The 23,083-nt window shown below is 37.4% G+C and overlaps 1 pseudogene; it reads left to right on the forward strand.

The window, feature by feature from the left end:
• Positions 1-2,861: 2,861 nt before the first annotated feature.
• Positions 2,862-5,150, forward strand: LOC145127196 (cytochrome P450 76T24 pseudogene; annotated as a pseudogene).
• Positions 5,151-23,083: the final 17,933 nt, after the last annotated feature.

Below are 23,083 nucleotides of genomic sequence, written 5' to 3' on the forward strand. Positions count from 1 at the left end.
CAAATATATATAAATAAATTCTAACAAAATACATTACAGAATGCACGTATTTCAAAAGACATTCTAACATAATGCATATATATAAATAAATTATAATAGAATACATTACAGAATGCACTTAAATCATAGTATTTTTTTCTAATAGAATGAGTTTATGAGTATTCTACACACATATTGATGTTATTGTTTATGTTTTGTCACATACAAGCATGTATATACACATCAGATCTTGTCAAGTGAAATACAAGTAGCAGAATACATTCTGCTGGAATACACCTAGCATGTAATAAGATAAAGCACAACCAAACACACTAACACACTAAACACACTAACACACTAATCAAATTCACCTCAAATCAATCATATACAAAATCAATCATGAGATAATGCACATCCAAACCCACCGATCAAACAAATTGTATATTATATCAAGTTCTCTTTTAGACATTTTCACAAACACCTTATATGCAATAAGATAAAGTACAACCAAACACACTAACATACTACTCGAATTCATCTAAATTAATCACATACAAAAACAATCATGAAATAAACAATTAGATTTAGGTAAAAGTAAAGATACCGCATTATATATAGCCAAATAAATGGAAAGGCCATCTTGTGAAGGTAAAATAGAGTTGGAGGGGAAACAATCACCATCGCCCATTATAAGCTATGTTGAACTTTATACATGTCAGGAAAAGAGGTAGATGAAAGATGAGAATGAAAATGAAACACAGAAACAGAAATCACATATTATTTGATGAAACACAGAAACAGAAAGCACAACCCAAAATTCAATTTTTGCCAAAATAACCTAATAAAACCCTTGAAAATCCCATATCTCCTGCTTTTGCGTCTGAATCATGTTAAATTGTAAACAAAATAACATGCTGTATATGTAGACTTATACACCACAGAGGATTGTTATCGTAGAATTAACTGAAGTCATTGAACAAGTAGAAGTAGTAAAATACCTCAGGTGTGGCTCGAGGATAGTGAATTCCTGTGGAAATAAGCATTCTCCATTGTCCATCAATAATAAGTGCTCTGTGATCGTAGCTAACATTGAATGACTTAAAATATTCGTCGGCGACCATGCCAAAGGTTACAGTCAACGCCATAGCCAGCCATTGGAGCAAAATCAGAATTATGTTCTCCATGTTAGTACCTCTTTCTCGCTCTCTCTCTCTCTCTCTCTCTCTCTCTCTCTCTATCTCTCTCTGCATTCATTCTCTCTCTTTTCTTTCTACAATTGTAACAACCATACACATATCATTCGTTTCGTCAATCGATTTAGGGCTTGAATATGGAACAAATAGAGAAGACAAAGAGAAATGGTGAAATCGATCTACAGGGGTGGTGGGAAGCGGTGAAATCAATTTAGGGCTAATGTTCTAAATTTATCTTTGCTTCTTGCGTGATATAAGGAATTGTTGTTGATCTACCATAATTAACTATGCAAAGATTACTATAATACCCTTAAATGATTTATTTATTCTTAATTTCTATTGGTGCATTCATGCACACAATAGTTGCTAGAAACATTTGAACCTATATATATATATATATATATATATATATATATATATATATATATATATATATATATATATATATATATAGGTTTAGGTTCTATGGAAAACAAAAAAACTCTAAAAATCATAAAAATGCATAAAAAAATACTTAGAGATCACAAAACTTTTTTTTGAATTTTTTTATCAAAAAATCGCAGCTTTTAATATAAAATCGCTGAGTATAAAGTCATGACCTTTTGCATTGCGTGCTTTTATACCAAATATTATGGTTAGTCATTCACAAGCTTTTTATACCAAGTATTCCAATCATTTAACCATATAAACATTCTTATGGTTGAAAATCTATAAGCTATATTTGAAGTTAATCCCTAACATGTAAGTGTAGGCTAGATGTAGCATTTTTTATTTTTCATATAATTAACAAAAAAGAAGTGGAGCAGTGTGATATGGTGTAGAGAAAAAGAGTTGAAAGCTTGAATCTACACTAAAAAAGTGTTGGAATTGGGTAACTTTCAACCTATTTAGCCAACTTTTATATAATTAATTAGATTTATATTTTTGTAGTTGAAAGCTTGAATCCACACTAAAAAAGTGTTGCATTTGGGTAACTTTCAACCCATTTAGCCAACTTTTATATAATTAATTAGATATATATTTTTGTAATGTAGTCCTAAAACTACTTCTTAATGTCAAAGTTGAAACTCAACCCTTAACCCCATGAAATTCCGCTAACCCAATATAGCACAAATGGACCATTTCCATATTAATTGATGAAAATTTTGTCCCCGCTTCTATAACATCTTTGTAGATGTTGCCGTATAAAACGTAAACTTTACCAAAACAATAATTAATAAAAGTTTCCTCTAACGAAAAAGACCCAATTTAAAAAAAAATTACAAAAAATTGAACTAATTACCTGTTTTGGAATTGACACCAAGCTATATAGATAGATACTTTAATAAATAAGTACAAAACTACTCCATTGTCGTAAATTATTTTTCTAATTATTACCTTTCTATGCAAAAAGAAAAACTCTAATACAAAGCATACGAGGAAATCTAATATTTATCCCTTATATAAATATATATTTATTAATAAATTTTTCTTTGCAGATCTCGAACCGTGTTATCTAATTATAGACATATTTTCAAGTCTAGAAATATATCAAAACGTTTAAAAGATAATTCTGAAATGGCGTCTTGCGAAAAGTAGCATTCTTATGACAATATATAGTGAATTACGTTACTACACATGTCATGACACCGGGATAAATTTTGCATATTTAAAGTGTGATAACTGATAACAACGCATTCACACAATGCTATGAATTATCCAACCATCTTTCTCTTATTTTCTTCCATTCTAACGTTCATTTATGTCGTCGTTTCCGGTTTCCACAACTCACGGCTTCCACCAGGCCCTTACCCTTTTCCTATCATCGGAAACATCTTAAAACTCGGAAACAAACCCCACCGCTCTCTCGCCATACTCTCTAAACATTATGGTCCTTTGATGTCTCTTAAGCTTGGAAGACGCACAACAATAGTTGTTTCATCACCCGATCTTGCCAAGCAGTTCTTTCACACACATGATATATCGTTTTCTAGCAGAACGATTCTGGACAGTATTCGTGCAGTTGATCATGACAAGTACTCCATTGCATGGCTGCCAGTAGGAGATCAGTGGCGTAGACTACGAAGAATTACTAATGAATATATGTTCTCCGCGCAATGTCTAGATGGTAGCCAACTACTACGTAGGGAGAAGGTATGAGCCGTGTTGATAGCATGTAATATGTTTTTAATAAATTAGTTTTTATAACCCACCTGATCGTATTAGTAACTTATTTAAAAGTTTAAGGCTCGGCTCGCAGGGGCGGACGCAAGATTTTACAGTAGGGGTTGCACGGGAGAGTTAAGGGTTGCACAGTAGTAGAAAAAATAAAAATTTCGAAAATTTTCGAAAAATTTTCCACTGCGGCCGGAAAAGTTAGGGGTTGCCGGTGCCACCGTGGACCACCCCTAGGTCCGCCGCTGTCGGCTCGGTTAATAGTATATTTCTTACATATAATATATATATTAAAGTTGTGTTGCAAGATGAATAGTGAACTTCTGTTTTTTTTTTATTAAATTAATAATATATATATTTTTTTATTTTATTTCATCAAACCATTTAAAATGTTTGGTATCAAATTATAATAAATAAATAAACACCTTAAATCCAAACGTCCCCTAAATACTTTATTGTTATGTTTTAATTTAATAAAAGATTGATTCCACGAAACTGAAATTGGTTTATATATTAATTAGAAGTTTTTATGTTAAGTTGGTCTGGATTGCATATTATCTAATCTAATTAAAGCTCATGTTTATACGTCTAGGTACAAGAACTTGTAGATTACGTAGATGGATGTTCTACTAATGAAAAAACTGTCGACATAGGTGTAGCTGCCTTTACAACAATTCTTAATGTTCTCTCCAAATTCATATTCTCTATGGATTTCGCTCAATATGATACTATGTCATCCCAAGAGTTTAGGGAAGCAGTGATGGCTTTGTTGGAATTAGCTGCGAAACCAAATATAGCTGACTTTTTTCCAATACTAAGGCCGTTGGATCCACAAGGATTAGTACGGCTAGGAAATTTTTATGGTAAGAAGTTGTTGAATCTTATCGATGGGATCATTGACCAACGATTGCAATCAAGATCGAGTTTAGCAACAAACGACGATGTTTTGGATACGTTGCTTAACCTCTTCCACAAAGATGAATCAGTATTTAGTCTAGATGACATGGGACATTTGTTCTACGTAAGTAAATCATTTTGGAGTGTAGGATATACTTTTAATATGTTAAACCATATTCAATATATTAAATTGTTTCGTTTGGTTTAGTTTATCTTTTGAATAATCGGGCTCGGTTCAACAAAACTTGAAACTACGTTGGCTTGATTAACTAATTATAATTTTACGATAACTATTTGTTTCATTAATTATTTTAGGATATATTAATCGCTGGAACTGATACGACATCAAACACGTTGGAATGGGCAATGGCTGAGCTTATCCATAACCCAGAGAAAATGAAAACGGCTCGGGCAGAAATCAATCGTCTCATGCAAAACAACAATGGAAATATACAAGAAATGCATATCTCTCAACTTCCTTATCTGCAAGCAGTAATAAAAGAAATTCTCCGACTACACCCACCAGCCCCTGTTCTTCTTCCTCACCGAGCCATACAAGATGTAGAAGTGAAAGGTTTCATTGTGCCTAAAAATGCACTAATCCTTTGTAATGTTTGGGCTATGGGGAGAGACCCTAACATTTGGTTAGACCCGGAAAGGTTCATGCCAGAAAGGTTTATGGAAGTGAATATCGACTATAGAGGTCAAGATTATGAGTTTATTCCATTTGGTTCTGGAAGGAGGATATGTCCGGGATTAAATTTTGCTCATAGGATGTTGCATTTAATGTTGGCGTCTTTGATTCAAAAGTTTGAATGGAAACTCGAAGGAAATATTAGAGCACAAGATATGGATATGGAGGAGAAGTTTGGGCTCACATTGCCCAGAAAAGTACCACTCGTGGTCATTCCAATAAAAGTACTTTGATTGTTTTTAAATAACTTTACTCACTTTTTTGTACATCTCTTGTTTACTTTGTTTTTTAAATAACTACACTTTCTTTTTGTATATGTCTCTTGCTTACTTTTAATGTAATTAACACTTGCTTTTGTTAGCATTTAGCCATTATTTTCACACTTAGTCATTCTTTTTGTACACCATCAACCATCTAACTTGTTGAAGTTGTTTAAACGCTATCCTTGTAACCGTTTGTTGTAGATTACAACTTACTTGGTGTATATATAGTGCTATGTGTCATATACGTGACAAATTAAATGACACCGGTACCTTATTTGAGGTTGCCAAACGATTGCATCCTTAATTATGCGCTAAAATTAGAAATCAACCATGCATTCTTCTTGATCTTCTTTCTCTTCCAAATGAGATGGAGAATTTCAAGCTGACTATCCATACAATTGTGGGTTACCATCTCCTTTGATGACTTCATGATCATGTGACATAGTATCATAATGTTGTGAATCATTGTCATCATCCAAGTCTTGCCCTTCATTATCTTCTACCACTTTCTTATCATCACATTCAGTAGTCAATAATAGCTTCATTTTGGTAATTAATCTACACACTGATTCTTTTTCTCATTGTCTAACCTCTTTCAATAAACTCAAAGTAGTTAACATCATTCTTAATTCTCCTAATACTCTATGCCAAGTTTTTCTTTCTACTACATTAATACACATTATCATAAGTTCTTTAACTTAACTTTTTATAAAACAAAACAAACTCTTTTAGACTCATTCCAGCGAAGTCGATATCACAGACTGAAACTTTAATAGGGTCAAAATACATAGGGATTTGGTGGAAATACACCTATGTAATAAGCATATACTAACAAGTACTTACATGCAGATGAATTTGTGGCCATATTCTTCAAAGCTTACAGTCGACTTCAACTCCCCATTTCGTAATCTTCAATTGTCGTTATGGATTGGGTTGATTTTAGGGATAGTTTAATTGCGAACCCTAATTTAAGGAGAAGGAGATTGAAATGTTTGTAATGGCCATGTAATACGACACATAACCCTAATTAAACGAGGTAATTGAACGAAATCGACAAAATGGATGACACGGTTAAAAGGATATTATTTGAACAACTTCAACAAACAAGTTTGATAACGAGTAACAACTTCATCAAAGGAAAAATGTCAACATAACATACAAGAAACCAATTTGACAACTAACAATATTAAGCATAAGTAATAAAAGGAAAAATACATAACTAGAAACCAATTTGGCCTACTTTTAATAATGTCAACATAACATACAAGAAACCAATTTGGCTAGTAACAATATTAAACATAAGTAATAAAAGGAAAAATAATTACCATATTTAAGTCATTTAACCTATTTTTAACAATGTCAACATAACATACAAGAAACCAATTTGGCGAGTAACAATATTAAGCATAAGTAATAAAAGGAAAAATACATAACTAGTACATGTTTTTATTAAAATTTAGTCATCGATGAAAACTGGTAGTTTAATGAAGTTGATTGGGTTTAGATGATTTTCTTATAGTTGATCAATATAATATATAGTAAAACTGAATTTCATCGACTGGTATCACAATTTATTAAAAACTTTCGTTGGTTATTCATAATTTATTATGTTGAATATATTGAGTCTAGAATACATGTAAAAAATTTCAATAAAATGAGATCATTTGTATTACATGTTAAACGGATTTTATTAGACTTTGAATAACACTATTGTGAAATGTTTTTCATAGTTGGGATTTTGTTTATATTTTGTGGAATAATAAAAAAATATTATAATACTAATATTGACTTTTAACGAGGACATGTTTGTGTAACAAATCAAATTTCACTTAAAACATGCTTATATTTTTTTATGTGCAAAAACAATATATTTCCAAAACAAAACTTAGACGGGTGGGAGTAGGCAACGGCTTAAGCCGTTATTCCGACGTGGCATGTAAATAACGTCGGTATAACGGGCGGAACACCGCCCCCGGTCCCCGTTATTCGGCGTTATGTTACAACGCGTTATTGTGGTAACGACTGGAAACTTACATTTTCGATCGAAATTGTATTAAACGGTAATATTTTGAATCGTTTAAAAATGGTCAAAAACGTAAAAAAATAAATATATATTTTTTCAACTTTAACTCTAATTTTTACACCTACGTATACACATCTGATTTTATTTTTTACCAACAGTCTAAATTATGTCTCTCATCTTATTTCAAATCATCAAACAATTTCTCATTTCATCCCTATGGATCAAAACCCCAACATGCCTCATCCAAACACAAATACATATCCACCTCTTGATATTGCACAATACGAGTTGTACGCGAACATCCTCAACACTCAAGGCAAGTTTTTCAATCCCGTCTCACCCCCACCACAATTCCCTACAACCATTCCACAAAACCTTTTCAACACATTCGCTACAATGCAACAAAATACCACACAACCACCACCCACGCAAGAAACAATACCCGAGACCCAAGCAGGGGGGAGCCGAAAAAAAAACGGCCAACAAAGGGAGAACACAAAGGAAAGGGAAAGCGGCCGTGGTGGAGCAATCGGAAGATGAACCTCCAACATGGTGGACTGCTGAGGAAGAATACGCATTGGCGGTGACATGGTGCAGGACATAAAAAATGATGTGTTTGAGCCAAAAGAACATCCTATGTGCTCATGCAAACCCTAATGCTTGGATCTAGGTTTCTCTATTGTACATTCATTCATCCAAGTCTTTCAAACCCTAGATCTAGCATATGATATTCGAAATTAACACATGTAAACAGATCTAGATGATTACCTTGTTGTTGATTGAAGATCTTGAAGCCTTGAGAACCTTAGCACCTTAAGTGTTGTGCCTCTAATGAATCACAAACACCAATAGCAATTGGAGGAAACAAGAGAGAGAGGGGAGAGGAGAATTTCGGCTCTTGGACTTCTAGGGTTCAAGTGGCCGAAATTCCCATGCCTAGGGGTCCTTTATATAGGTGTAGGAATTAGGGATTCAATGGTTATCCTTATCTGATTACTTAGCCACCAAGTAACCCACGGATAATTCTAGAATCCCTATGGACGAATTCTTTAGGCTTTATCCCTAGAATTCGTCCACCCTATCTATTAGGGTTTCCTTGCCCTACTTTGTAACTATCACATAATTACAGTTCAGCCCCTTAAGTTCAATTAACTTCTTTTGATCACAAAACTACTTCTTAATTAATTATTGACCAATATTAATTAAACAAATATGATTTCTCTTTTAATATATTATTCTTATAATATATTAATAAACCATAATCACCTCTTTCTATATTATTCCTCCAGTCAAGTTGCTTTGGTGAAGGCAACCCAAAAGGACCATGCACAACCGGGTCAAGTACATACCAAACATAGTTATGGACTTAGACACTAATCCAACAGTCTCCCACTTGGATAAGTCTAATAACTATAAATGCAAATGCAACTTCTGGATCCGATTAACAATCGCAGTTCTCAAAACTCTTGATCTTATCAATAACATGTCCTTAAGATAAGGGATCATATAATCCTCTGTTCTAGATATCGTGCAGACAAATACATGGAACATAGTCATACTTATTGTCCAGCAGTTGTTTTCTCGATCTCTGATTCATTTGACATAGAACTTAATTGAACACATCAATTCAGTCCTGACCGGGCCCGACACATAAGTCAAATCAAATCATCGAGGGGCCCTAATGTAAGGTCCAAATAAGGATCTTTACTAGTAGTTACACAACAATCAATCACAAAATAAGAGTAAGATAAAAGAAATCAAGCTTGCACACGATTATATTGAGAAAATCGTCTGGTACAACTCGATAGGACTCTATGGCATCAACAACCACAAAAAGACTAACACCTCCTCTATATATACAAGACACGATCAAGACACAATCATAAACTGGGTTTGCGACCGTAAACTGAGTTTACGGTCGTAAACGTGTTTACGGCCGTAAACATAGAGTTTACGGTCGTAAACGTGTTTACGGCCGTAAACACAGTTTACGGTCGTAAACACACAAAAAGTTCAACAAACAACCAACAACCCGTATACACTGTAACAGACTCATTCTGAACACAAAAACAGTGAAAGCCTAGACCAAACCATTTCCAGGGTCCTTCAATCTCCCCCTTGGTTTGGATCTAGCCTAGACTCAATCCTTGTCGACCACCAGAACATCCGACGTTCCCATTGCACCGTTCCACATTTTCTTCTCAATGATCTCAGCCACCATCGCCGTGTATTCTTTCGCCGCAGGCTCGAATATTGGTTCAGCCACCTTAATCTGCTGAGTGGCAAGATGATGAATGTCCCATTGGTGAAATTGAAGCAAGTCCCTTTTCTCGTAGAGACGGATGCAATCATCTTTAAGCTTGATGACAGCGGCATCTGTTAATTCATCATATACCCAATACATCATGGATGCAAGAGAACCATCAGGGTAGTTTTGAAGAACAGGGACTTGTTTCACTTGTGCGGTGGCTGGCCACATCACTTGTTTAAGAGGCTGATCAGTTTTGGGATCAAGCACATTGGGGTGAACCTTGACGATTGATTGAGCGGTCTTCATCGAAGTAAATCCTTTAGCAACTTGATCTTCCAAAAACGATTTAAACTGGTTTGCCCTGGGATTATTTGAAGGATTGGAGAAAGGAGCCTTAGACAGCTCAATAAGATCAATCTTGGTAAAAGAGTCAAAGTCGTGAGCATCTTTGTATAGTTCATTTTTGCCGCTCTTTCTCCTTACCATGAACATGTTCATCGTGTCATGGAATCCCCATGAGATGATTCCAGACCTGTCACCATAGATGTCTCTGAAGCGATTTTCGCCCAGATCCGTAACAGTAACCTGTTGTTTATCCCAGGGCGCCTTATGATCTGCGCTTCGTTTGAATAGAAGTTGACCTTTTTCAGATTCCTGGGTCGACTTCTTGCGTTTTAAGGCCTTTCCACGTGGAGCTTGCTCTGGTTCCTTTTCAAAGCGGTCTACGACGGTGGTGGTTCTGATAGTTGTAGAAGCAATGGGAGCATCTTGATTAGGAAGATAAATATGTGGCTCTTCAACAGATGACTTGAAATCGCCCCCAAACTTATCTTCCAACTTTTTCTTCAAGTCATAGTAGCTGGCTGTTAGAAGGCCAAAATGAGTCTGGAGATCTGTAATTTGTTTGGTCTTTGCAGCATTTTCTTCATTAAGTTCTGCCATTTGAATACTGAGCTGTGTGTTTTCAGCTTGAAGGCCTGTGACTTTAATGTCAAGCTCAATATTCCTCTGATCCAACTCGACATTTTTCAGATTCAGAGTATCGATCTGCTTCTGAAGACCAAAAAGTGTAAGACCTTCTTCTCCTGTGTTATCACCCCCTATATAAATTCCTTTGCCACGCAAGGGTGATGTTGAAAATGGTTCTCTGGCCAAGAGCGTTGCTAACTTGACAGAGGTAGCGTTGTGCTCTGGCCTCGGAGGAGAGAAGTCCGTTGGGAAAGACGAGCCATCGGTTTCGTAGAAGGTACTAGGACCTTCACTGATTGGCTCAGTTGAGACTATGCCAGGGGATGTTGTTGGTGGAGCTGAAGCACTTTGAGTCACCAGTCTTGGGTCAAGTCTTCGTCTTTTGCTAGAAGGGGGTGTAGATTGAGTGACTGGAGGATCACTTTCTATCGGCGCAGATGTAGGTAAGGCAACATCAAGGGGAGGAATCCCTGACATCACCATCATAGGAATTGTTGTTTCCGCCGATATTTTGGTTGATGGAGGTGTAGCTTTAAGAACATCTTCTTCTTCCCTTGTCTCAGTTGCTGGTTTAACAACTTCATCGACAATGTCGAGTAGCTCATTGAGGTTTTCCTCTGTCAAGAAATCCTCGTTACTCCCAAAATTAATAGGAGTTTCATCATTGTCAAAACCTGTGAGATCCAGGTCTTCATACAAGTCAGTTTCTGACCCCGACCCCCTGTGAGATTCATCTTGAACCCGAACAGATGTCATTTCATGTTCCGAAGCTACATCAGCATTAACAGCTGGATCTTCTTCTTCTTCATGATCTGAGACAGTGATGACCTTTTCTGAAATAACCCTCTCGGAGGAAGTTGGCTCAGATGACATTTTCTCTGACGTTCCATGCGACTCAGAAGACTCGTCAATCTCAGCAAATTTACCAAATTTCACTAGAGGATATTTTCCTTCAAAAATGACCTTTCCCTTTCTATTCTGCTTGATGAGACCAACTGTGTGAGGGCCCAAAGATTTAATATCCAACTTGTCACCATCCTTGACCATTTCTGGAAACTGATCGTCGACAAACACTTGAATAAGCCTTGGATAAAGTAGAAATGCATCTCTGGCCCCCCGGGTAATGGCGTTAATGTTCACCAAGAACTCATCAAGAATGAACTTTGAGAAATTAAACTTTATGCCAGCAGCCAAGGAGACAATTTCCCCGGTGTTCCTGAGGGAGATCTCATCGGCTCCTGATCTCCTTCCTGAAATGCAGCTCACGAACACGTGTGCCAAGAATCGCCAGTAAGGAGGCATGAGCTTCTTCACTGTGGGAGGGTAGACACCCTCGTATCCCATTCTCTCAAGAACTCCTTGCACATCATCTATTCCAATCTCAGTGGGGAAAGTGGATTCATCGTTAATCAGCAAGGTATCTCTTATGTATTGCTCTGTGATCATGATCTTGCAACCCTTGACAACAGCATCAATTGTTATCTCTCCGTTGACTTTCTCCATTTTTGCTGTCTCCCAAAATTCCCGGATGATGTTCTGATGAATGACAGGGTTTACTGCGATGGCATAGGATAGGCAGCACTCCCTTAGCCTGTATATCATTGACTTGAACTCCGCATGGGCAACTGGAGGATCATCCAATACGATCGCCAAATTGTGCATATCCACGAACTTAAGATTTGCCATTTTTCTGCACTAAACAAGCCAAGTAAGAAAACATAGAATATAATAATTCAAAACATTAAGTTTTCTTAATTTGACAATTTAATTTGGCTTTTAAAATTTAGTTTGACTACAAAATTTTGAGTTTACGGTCAAAGTAGTCAATCTTTGGAGTTTACGGTCAAAGAAAGTCAACCAAGGGTTTACGGTCAAAGTTGGTCAACTGACCGTAAACTGAGTTTACGGTCGTAAGACCAAAACTTGGGTTTACGGTCGCAAGACCAAAACCTGAGTTTACGGTCGTAAGACCAAAACCCGGGTTTACGGTCGTAAGACCACTTTGGGTTTACGGTTCTTGAATGATCTGAAACCGTAAACCCCCGATGAACAGTAACGCCGACGGAATTTCAAACTTCGATTACTCCTTCGTTTATGGTCGGAATGGCGAATAGAAAACAGATCCTTGGTCGGATTCATCATACCTTCGATGTGAACAAAGTCGATTTCTCAAAACTTCACAGAAAAAATTCGATGAGAGAGAGTGTAGAGAGAGAGTATGCGATTGCGGCTGTAAAGGGGAGAAGTGGGAGTGGAAAGGGTTTACGGTAGTAAGCCCTTCCCTTTTATACTCCTTAAACTTTTACCAGTCTCTCACACAGTTAAAAACACAGTCTTTTATCCCGATAAAATTTTTAAGAATAAAACATTTGAGGATTTTAAAATTAAAATAAAAGTAAAAACAAAAATAAAATTAAACTAAAATAAAATAAACTACTTTCTAAAATTTAAGAACTAAAAAATAAATTTTTGACAATTATAAAATAAAAATAAAAATAAAAATAAAATAAAATAAAAATAAAAATAAAATTAAAGGGAAAATTAAATTTTGAAAAGACAAAATTTACTTCAACACTACTAACAAAATCTTGTGACACTGGGATCAAAGTTGTTAGACAGCCTTAATCTGCTTGTCGGTACCTTTCATCTTCACATCTTTATCTGGTTGATCGCCGGTATTGTTGTCCACTTAAACACGAAAAATTGTGACAGATTTAGGACATACAATTTGTTATAAGACAAGGTGAACCTAAGTTCCAAGATACTATATCTGATCCTAAGTTCCTAGATACTATATCTTAAGGACCATTCAGCTGACGACGACCAGGGATATTGTTGTCCACCTAAATTGAGCAGCGAGATCTATAGACAATCTGTGAGTGTTCAATTGTTAATTGTACTGGAACATGTTTCCCGCTTCCTGATATGCCCCAGTAATCAAGGACTTCCAGAGTACTCCTTACATCGGGTGAGCAGACGATCATTAAGAGAGAAGATAGATTCAGATTATTGTTAATTATAATTTTAGAGGGATTAAGAAGTAGAAGGTTGCATATGCTGTGTACCAGGTCGGATTGTGAGTCACGCAAAGGAGACAGCATATGGCTAACAGATAGGAGGAATTTCATAGATATAATTTGCAGAGAAATAGATTTGCATATGTTGCAGTCCAGGTCGGATCTCTTCCAATCACGTAAAGGAGGCAACATATGACTGACAGATAAGAAGAGAAAGAAAACAATTTTCTACAGACCTAACTCATCGGAATTTACCAGTCGCCCCATCAATACCGGAATTAAGGACAAAATCCGCACATCGAGGAAAAGTTCATCCACGGTTCCAAGTACAGGTTCATTTAATGTGACGAGTAGATTCCCATATATATCTCCCTGCTTAATCTATCCGAGCGTCGTATTGTCAGGCTAAACGGATCTAACTAGGTCAAGATTTGTCAAGACTAAGAATTTCTTAAGTTCAACTTTGCCTAGTCAAGTCCATTTAAAATCTTTCGTGCCTACCGACGCATCAGCCCAGAGTAAAGACCCTTTAATTTTGGGTACGTTACGCAGACTCAGATTGCCTGTTATCACTTGATAATATCACTTCCCATAGATCTTTAGCTGAAGTGTACTCACGAAAACCTTGAGCAATATCAGGAGATAATGCCATGGTTAAAGTGGCTAAAGCTCTTTCTTGCTCTTCTATTTTCTCAAACTCCTCATCAGTGTAGTTTTCAACCGCCTTGTCAATCACTTGACCTGCAACTGTTGTAGTGATTCTAATAGGGCCTCTAAGAATGCTTCTCCATACCTTAAAGTCCTTCATTTTGATGTACTTTTCAATTCTATACTTCCATTCGGGGAAACCATCCGCAGACATCAATCTTGGAATTCGTGTAGTGGTGCCCATAACAGCGTCAAGTTCATGGAAATGATTTTGACCTTGAGAATCCATTTGAGATTAAGCAACTTAAACAAATTAAGCTCAAAATTTAAGTTTACAATAGAAAGGGATTACGACCGTAAACCGAGTTTACGGTCCAGATGATTTTGACCGTAAACGGAGTTTACGGTTCTGAGCTTACGACCGTAAACGGAGTTTACGGTTGAACAGTTTACGGTTGAACAGTTTACAGTTTGTGAGTTTCTGGTTTATGTGTTTACGGTTCTTGAAGCTTGGTTTACGGTTTATGAAGATTCAGTGTTTAAGATTCTTGATGTTTATGATTCAATAACCGTAAATGGAGTTTACGGTTGACAGCAAACTCCCAGAAAACCTTTATGAATACGATTTTTTTTCAGTAGAAACGATTCCCTTCACTACGTAAACACTAACAGCAGGTTCGAACTTCAAAGATATCGGTTGAAATAGCCCAAAAATCGATTGAAAGAAGATTTAACACCGGTTCTTGCTCTGATACCAATTGTAAGGTCCAAATAAGGATCTTTACTAGTAGTTACACAACAATCAATCACAAAATAAGAGTAAGATAAAAGAAATCAAGCTTGCACACGATTATATTGAGAAAATCGTCTGGTACAACTCGATAGGACTCTATGGCATCAACAACCACAAAAAGACTAACACCTCCTCTATATATACAAGACACGATCAAGACACAATCATAAACTGGGTTTGCGACCGTAAACTGAGTTTACGGTCGTAAACGTGTTTACGGCCGTAAACACAGAGTTTACGGTCGTAAACGTGTTTACGGCCGTAAACACAGTTTACGGTCGTAAACACACAAAAAGTTCAACAAACAACCAACAACCCGTATACACTGTAACAGACTCATTCTGAACACAAAAACAGTGAAAGCCTATACCAAACCATTTCCAGGGTCCTTCACCTAATATCGCTTTTACCCTCTTAGGATAAAAGGAACAGATAAACTTCAAATTATATGCATTTACTATCCACTAATCAAATCATAGACAACAATGCGTTTTATAACATCAAATTACTGATACGTTTACGCATTATCAATGCACAACCAATTAGCAAACAACAACCATATATCTAGGTTTTAAGACCATATGATATTATCGTCTTGCGATCACTCGTGATAAATTCCATGAAGTGATTCCAGCAAGCGCGGGTCTAATCCAATGCTCGAATCAAACTCATAAGCACTCATGGACATTGTAGCAAACTTTTGCTATGTCTAATACTCTTCAGACAATCTACACATCAATTCATGACAGTCTTCATTCATACCTACTTCCAGCATATGAATGACTGTGGACCGTTCGAATAATCATATTATTCAGGAAGTCAAAACCTGCAAAAATGAAACAACAGGTAAACAATTAACATAAGACAGTAACATTACTAATAAATAATACTCTTTTATTTAATCATCGAATGTTAATTACAATTTATCTATTACACGTTTCTAAACAATCTAATCTAATCTAATATCGTCCTTCAGCCCAATGCTCCTAGCGTGCTGCAAGTGCTTAACCCTGCCCAGTCCCTTCATAAGCGGATCTACTGGGTTATCCTCTGACGATACCCTCTTCAATACGAGGAGTCCTTCTTCCACTTGATGTCGAATAAAGTGATATTTTCAGTCGATATGTCGAGATCTGCCATGATCCCTTGGTTCCTTGGTCAAGGCAACCGCTCCTTCATTATCATAGAAAATTTCCATAGGCTCTTGTATGGCCGGCACAACTCCAAGGTCTCCGATGAAGTTCTTCAACCATATTGCCTCCTTTGACGCTTCGCTCGCTGCAATGTACTCTGATTCGCACGTTGAATCAGCTACGGTCTCCTGATTGGAACTTTTCCAAGTCACTGCTCCTCCATTAAGGGTAAAGACCCAGCCCGACTGCGAACGATAGTTGTCCCTGTCGGTTTGAAAACTGGCGTCACTATACCCTCTCACCTTTAAGTCATCACTCCCACCGAGGACTAGAAACCATTCCTTGGTCCTCCGAAGGTACTTAAGAATATTCTTGACTGCGGTCCAATGTGCTTTGCCAGGGTTCCCTTGATATCTGCTGACCATGCTCAAAGCGAAGGCCACATCAGGACGAGTACAAGTCATAGCATACATAATCGAGCCAACTGCGGAAGCGTACGGTACTCGGCTCATTTCTGCTATCTCGACTTCGGTACTCGGGCTTTGAGTCTTACTCAGCTTGTCATTACTTTGGATTGGTAACTCCCCCTTCTTTGAATTCTCCATACTAAAACGTTTTAGTACCTTGTCCAAGTAAGCATTCTTACTAAGTCCTATTAGCCTCTTACTTTTGTTTCTCACTATCCTTATTCCCAGAATACAGACAGCCTCTCCGAGGTCCTTTATAGCGAACCACTTCCCAAGCCAAGATTTTACTTCCTGCTGCGTCGGGATGTCGTTTACTATGAGTAGTATACAATACGAGGAAGCTTACTATATTCCCATTGGCTTTGACATATACACATGATTCATCCTCGCTTCGCAGAAAACCAAACTCTTTGACTTTCTCATCGAAACAAAGATTCCATCTGCGAGATGCTTGTTTTAGTCCATAAATAGACTTCTCAAGCTTACACACTCTATTGGGATGCTTCGCATAGCCAAAACCCTCTGGCTGAGCCATGTAAACATCCTCAGCCAACTTCCCATTATGGAAAGCGGTTTTGACATCCATCTGCCATATTTCATAATCATGAAATGCGGTAATGGCTAGCATCACCCTGATAGACTTTATCTTCACAACTGGTGAGAAGGTTTCATCATAGTCAACTCCGGGAGTTTGAGTGAAACCCTTCGCAACCAATCGCGCCTTATAGGTGTGTACATTCCCATCCATGTCGGTCTTCTTCTTGAAGATCCACTTGCACCCGACCATCTTACGACCTGGTACATTATAAACCAAATTCCAAACTTGGTTGTCATACATGGACTGAATCTCGCTGTCCATCGCCTCTTTCCACTTCGCAGACTCCGGGCCTGCCATGGCTTCCTTATAGCTGTTAGGTTCGTCGAAATTTATTAGTGTACTATCACTGATATACGTATCCCCTTCTGTAGTAATATGAAAACCATATAACTGGGGTTGAAACCTAACTCTTTCGGAACGTCTAAGAGGTAATGACTCGTCAATTGGTTCAACCGGAGTTTCCTCCTCGGGTTGAGCGCCAGTGTTAGAGGTTCCTTCATCGCTCGACTCTTGAAGCTCTTCAAGATCGATTTGCCTCCCACTGTCCCCTTGGCTTATGAGTTCTTGCTCTCTGAAAACCCTCTCCTCGCAACAAAGACAAGATTGTCACTCGTTCTATAGAAGAGATATCCAAAGGACTTCTACGGGTAGCCGATGAAAATACATCGCTCACTACGAGGTTCGAGCTTGTCGTAGGTAAAAGTCACGTAGAAGTGGTAGGCATCCTTTGTGGTGGATCTAAATGGTCCACATAAATCTGTATGTATGAGGTCCAATAAACCCTCACCCCTCGCACAAGTGCCAATGAAGGGTGACTTGGTCATCTTTCCAAGTAAACAAGATTCGCACACGTCATCGTCCCTAAGGTCGAATGACTCCAACACTCCATCCTTTTGGAGTTGGGCTATGCGCTTCTTGTTGACAAGTCCGAGACGACAATGCCACAAGCATGCTTTATCCAAATAATTGGAAGAATCAATACACAACACATCATTTCCTAGTTTGTCTACAACCATCACAGTTTCATATATTCCATTACAAGGAAATGCTTCAAAATATAAGACACTATTAAGATAAGCATCAATAGAACCCTTTTCATTATCAAATGAATATCTAAATCCTTGTCTATATAAACAATGAAATGAAATGATGTTTCTTGCCATATCTGGCGAATAGCAACAATTATTTAAATCTAAACCTAATCCATTACTAAGCACTAAGGAATATACTCCAATCTTGGTGACATGCGACAATCTTCTGTTTCCCATGATTAGGTTTATCCTTCCACGCTCCACATCCCTATTTCTTCTTAGTCCCTGCAAATCAGAACATATGTGAAAACCACATGCTGTATCAAGAACCCAAGAAATAGCATGCGATGAATCATTAGATTTAATAGTGTAAATACCTGCGAAGGACGGCTTGATCTTCCCATCCTTGATAGCTTGCAGATATTCTGGGCAGCTTCTTTTCCAATGCCCTATCTTGTGGCAGTGGTGGCACTCTGCCTCCTTAGGGTTAGAGTTGGGTTTAGCAGAACCAACTTTGGTTCCACTAAAAGAGGTACCATCTTGGGACTTTCCCTTGTGGTGTCTCTTTGAGGGAGCCTTCCTCTTCTTACCCTTCCCTTGCCCTATTGCCAAGACTGGGGCAGCAGTAGGAGTTGGAGTTGGTGCAACAGATTTATCTTTGAGGTTGCTCTCAGCAATTCTCAACAAGCCCTGAAGCTTGCTCAAAGAGACCCCCTCCTTGTTCATGTGGTAGGTCATGCAGAACTGGCTATATGAAGGATGATATCAATTGCCAGCTCTTCATCAAAGTTCACATTCAGGCGATTGACATATCTCTGTATCTTTTGCAGATGAGCAGTAAAGGACTCTCAATTACCCATTTTGGTAGTCATCATCGAAGTGATGATCTCGTACCTTTCTTGCCTAGCGCTTTGGTGGTACCGGTCCAGCAGATCCTGATGCATTTCATAGGGGTACATGTCCTCATAGGACTTCTGGAGTTCTGCAGTCATAGTTGCTAGCATGATGCAATGGACTTTGTGGCATCACGCTCATGGGCCTCAAAGGCCGCAATTTCTTCAGCAGAGGCATTGTTGATGTCAATCTCCTTTAGCTTCTCATCGAGGACATACTCTTTGTCCTCGTAACGAGTGACCATTCGAATGTTGCGGATCCAATCATTGAAATTGGACCCGTCAAAGATCACTCTCCCACACAAGTTCATGAGTGAGAACGAGCCAGAGGAAGTTGATCCAGAAGCGTTATTGTTGACGTTCGAAATATGAAAAGGAAAAAGAACAAAGTTTGATTAGAAATGAATCCCTAATTAGACACCCAAATGAGAAATTAGGGCTAGGATCAAACAACATTATTTACAAATTAGAAAAGGGATGCCGTAATCTAACAAGTAAATAATTTGAAGGTAAGTGAATAACGATTCAGTAATTCTCCACCATGAAAAACGAAAAAGAGATTAAGTTTTAAATGTATTGAAAACTCCTAGATCTTTTGAGATTCATTGAACTTTTCAATGGCATGTTTAAATCTCGATATGCCCCTCTAGTTTGTGACTGGGATACCGAAGATCACAAAGCGGGTGTGAATAACCATGCAAATATACATGGTGCCCTCATTGTTACAGTCACCTATTCGATGTGCCGGTTAACCACACACGCTCCATCGAACTATGATGAACAATGAGTCACCCTTTGCCACCTTTGCTTAGAACCCAATTAGTGTGCCAGTTAACCACACACGCTCCACTAACGTCTTAGCAAGGGTACAAAGTGTAATTTCATGGAATTGCATCAGTTTACTTTTGCCTAAAGTAACTAAGATTGAGAATTTTTTTAAAAACATTTTGTTACTTTATATAGATTCATTATACTTTTTAATGAGGAAAGGTTTGCCCTATCCTACCCGTTCGGCTAACGACCCTCCACTAGTCAAGGGTGCGGTGGGTAAGAGTGGATACCCAATGGCGGTCATTTTACAGGCCGCTTCCTTAAACACCCCTTATAGACTAGCTTCGTGAATGAGGTCTACTAACGGTAAGACTAGCATTTAGGTTATACATATATATATATATATATATATATATATATATATATATACACTAATCTTATAATATTATAAAGTTTAAGGTTGAATTTTAAACATGTAAAAGTTCTAGGTTTTGAAATTTAAATAGTTCAAATTAAACTTTTAATCATAAAATTTAAATTTCAAAACTTGAGGACAAGTTTTGAACTTTTCAAAACACAAAGGATCAAATAGCAAATACATTAAATCAAACAATTAATTTAATGATTATCTAAATTTGACCTAATCAATTTTATTTATAAGATAATTCAACAATTAATTTAAATAATCAAATATTATCAAATAAGGAAATTATTATTCAAACAATTGGTAATTATCTTTTGATTTGGTAAGGATAATCATAAAGCAGTAATAAAATTCAAATTTTATTACTGCTTTATGATTATCCTTAAAATTTGGATTTTATTAGTCAAAAACGATTTAGGTAATTATCCTTAAGCAAAACAACAAGAAATCCCGAAAATCTCTCTGTCTGACAGCTAAACTCGTCGAGTTCACATTGGAACTCGTCGAGTTCACATTGGAACTCGTCGAGTTCCCAATGGAACTCGTTGAGTTCATCAGACAGATAGCCCAAAAATCGATTTTAAAGCATGAATGAACATACAATGTATCAATGCAATAGAAACCAAACTATGCTCTTATACCACTGATGGGTTTGAGCCAAAAGAACATCCTATGTGCTCATGCAAACCCTAATGCTTGGATTTAGGTTTCTCTATTGTACATGCATTCATCCAAGTCTTTCAAACCCTAGATCTAGCATATGATATTCGAAATTAACACATGTAAACAGATCTAGATGATTACCTTGTTGATTAAAGATCTTGAAGCCTTGAGAACCTTAGCACCACAAGTGTTGTGCCTCTAATGAATCACAAACACCAATAGCAATTGGAGGAAATAAGAGAGAGAGGGGAGAGGAGAATTTCGGCTCTTGGACTTCTAGGGTTCAAGTGGTCGAAATTCCCATGTCTAGGGGTCCTTCATATAGGTGTAGGAAATAGGGTTTCAATGGTTATCCTTATCTGATTACTTAGCCACCAAGTAACCCAAGGATAATTCTAGAATCCCTATGGACGAATTCTTTAGGCTTTATCCCTAGAATTCGTCCACCCTATCTATTAGGGTTTCCTTGCCCTACTTTGTAACTATCACATAATTACAGTTCAGCCCCTTAAGTTCAATTAACTTCTTTTGATCACAAAACTACTTCTTAATTAATTATTGACCAATATTAATTAAATAAATATGATTTCTCTTTTAATATATTATTCTTATAATATATTAATAAACGATAATCACCTCTTTCTATATTATTCCTCCAGTCAAGTTGCTTTGGTGAAGGCAATCCAAACGGACCACGCACAACCGGGTCAAGTACATACCAAACATAGTTATGGACTTAGACACTAATCCAACAAAAAAAATCCAACGAAAGGAAACAATATGAGAAAAGTTGTTTTTTGGGAAGCCGTAGTCGAAAATTTTCATTCCATTTTGAAGAAGGATGCAAATTATCGCAATCACAATATGTTGAGTAGCAAATGGACTCAAATAAGCAAGAAGTGCACCAATTTCAATTTCGTCTACTACAAACTTTCCTCCCACAAGCAAAGTGGTGCGACCGATTTTGATGTTTATAGAGCGACGAGGGACCAATATCATGTCGAGACTGGTCAGGTTTTCGAGTACGAAAAGATTTTGGATATTGTCAATGAAGACCCAAAATGGAATAAAACAAAGACATTTACGGAACAAGAATCGAAGAGGTCTCGCAGCTTGGGTTCGGTCGACGTTTGGGACGCACACACAAACATCGACCTCAATGCGGACACGGATGAAATACCGGACGAGTTCAACGACATCGAAGAGATCTCCCCGCCTCGATGACCGATAGGTCACGAAAAAGCGAGGCGGGCTCAACGGCATGCGGAGGAAGGCGAAAGTAGAAGTCGAGAGCAAGAGGGAATGAAACAAAAATTTGACGATCACAACGAAATCGCGCGTAAAAGATATGAGTTGCAACGAGAGCATTTGGAGTTCCTTCGTCGTGAAGTCGAAGAAAGATCGCATTGAGTTTTAAGGAGGAAACCCTAATTCCTTAGCTTAAGGACTAAGCAGCCCATGAACTTCCCATCCAAGGCCTTTGGACGAAAATTCTAGGGCCTTCCTAGAAGATTTCGCAGATACTTGAGAATGTTCTTGACCACTATTCAATGAGCTTTAGCCGGATTTCCCTAAAATCGACTAACCATGCTCAAAGCAAAACCCACATCAGGGCGAGTACATGTCATAGCATACATGATCGATCCAACGGCTGAGGCATATGGAACTCGAATCATTTCTGCTATCTCCGCATCAGTACTCGGACTCTGAATCTTAGTCAGTTTGGTATTACTCTGGATAGGCAAATCTACATTCTTGGAATTTTCCATGCTAAAACGCTTTAGCACCTTATCCAAATACGTACTTTGACTAAGTCCAATTAGTCTTTTACTCCTATTTCTCAAAATCCTTATTCCCAGAATTTAAGCGGCCTCTCCTAGATCCGTCATAGTGAAACACTTTCCAAGCCAAGATTTAACTTCGTGCAAGGTTGGAATGTCGTTCCTATGAGTAGTATGTCATAAACATACAATACCAGGAAGGTTAATATACTCCCACTAGCTTTGACATATACACAAGATTCATCTTCACTTCTAGAGAAGCCAAACTCTTTGACTTCCTCGTCAAAGCAAAGATTCCATATGCGAGACGCTTGTTTCAATCCATAGATTGATTTCTCAAGCTTACACACTCTATTGTGGTACTTAGCATCCACAAAACCCTCTGGCTGACTCATGTAAACATCCTCAGCCAACTTCCCATTAAGGAAAGCGGTTTTGACA

The sequence above is a fragment of the Lactuca virosa genome, chromosome 7 (genome assembly GCF_052849685.1).
Source record: "Lactuca virosa cultivar CGN04683 chromosome 7, Lactuca_virosa_CGN04683_v6, whole genome shotgun sequence".
Taxonomy (NCBI): domain Eukaryota; kingdom Viridiplantae; phylum Streptophyta; class Magnoliopsida; order Asterales; family Asteraceae; genus Lactuca; species Lactuca virosa.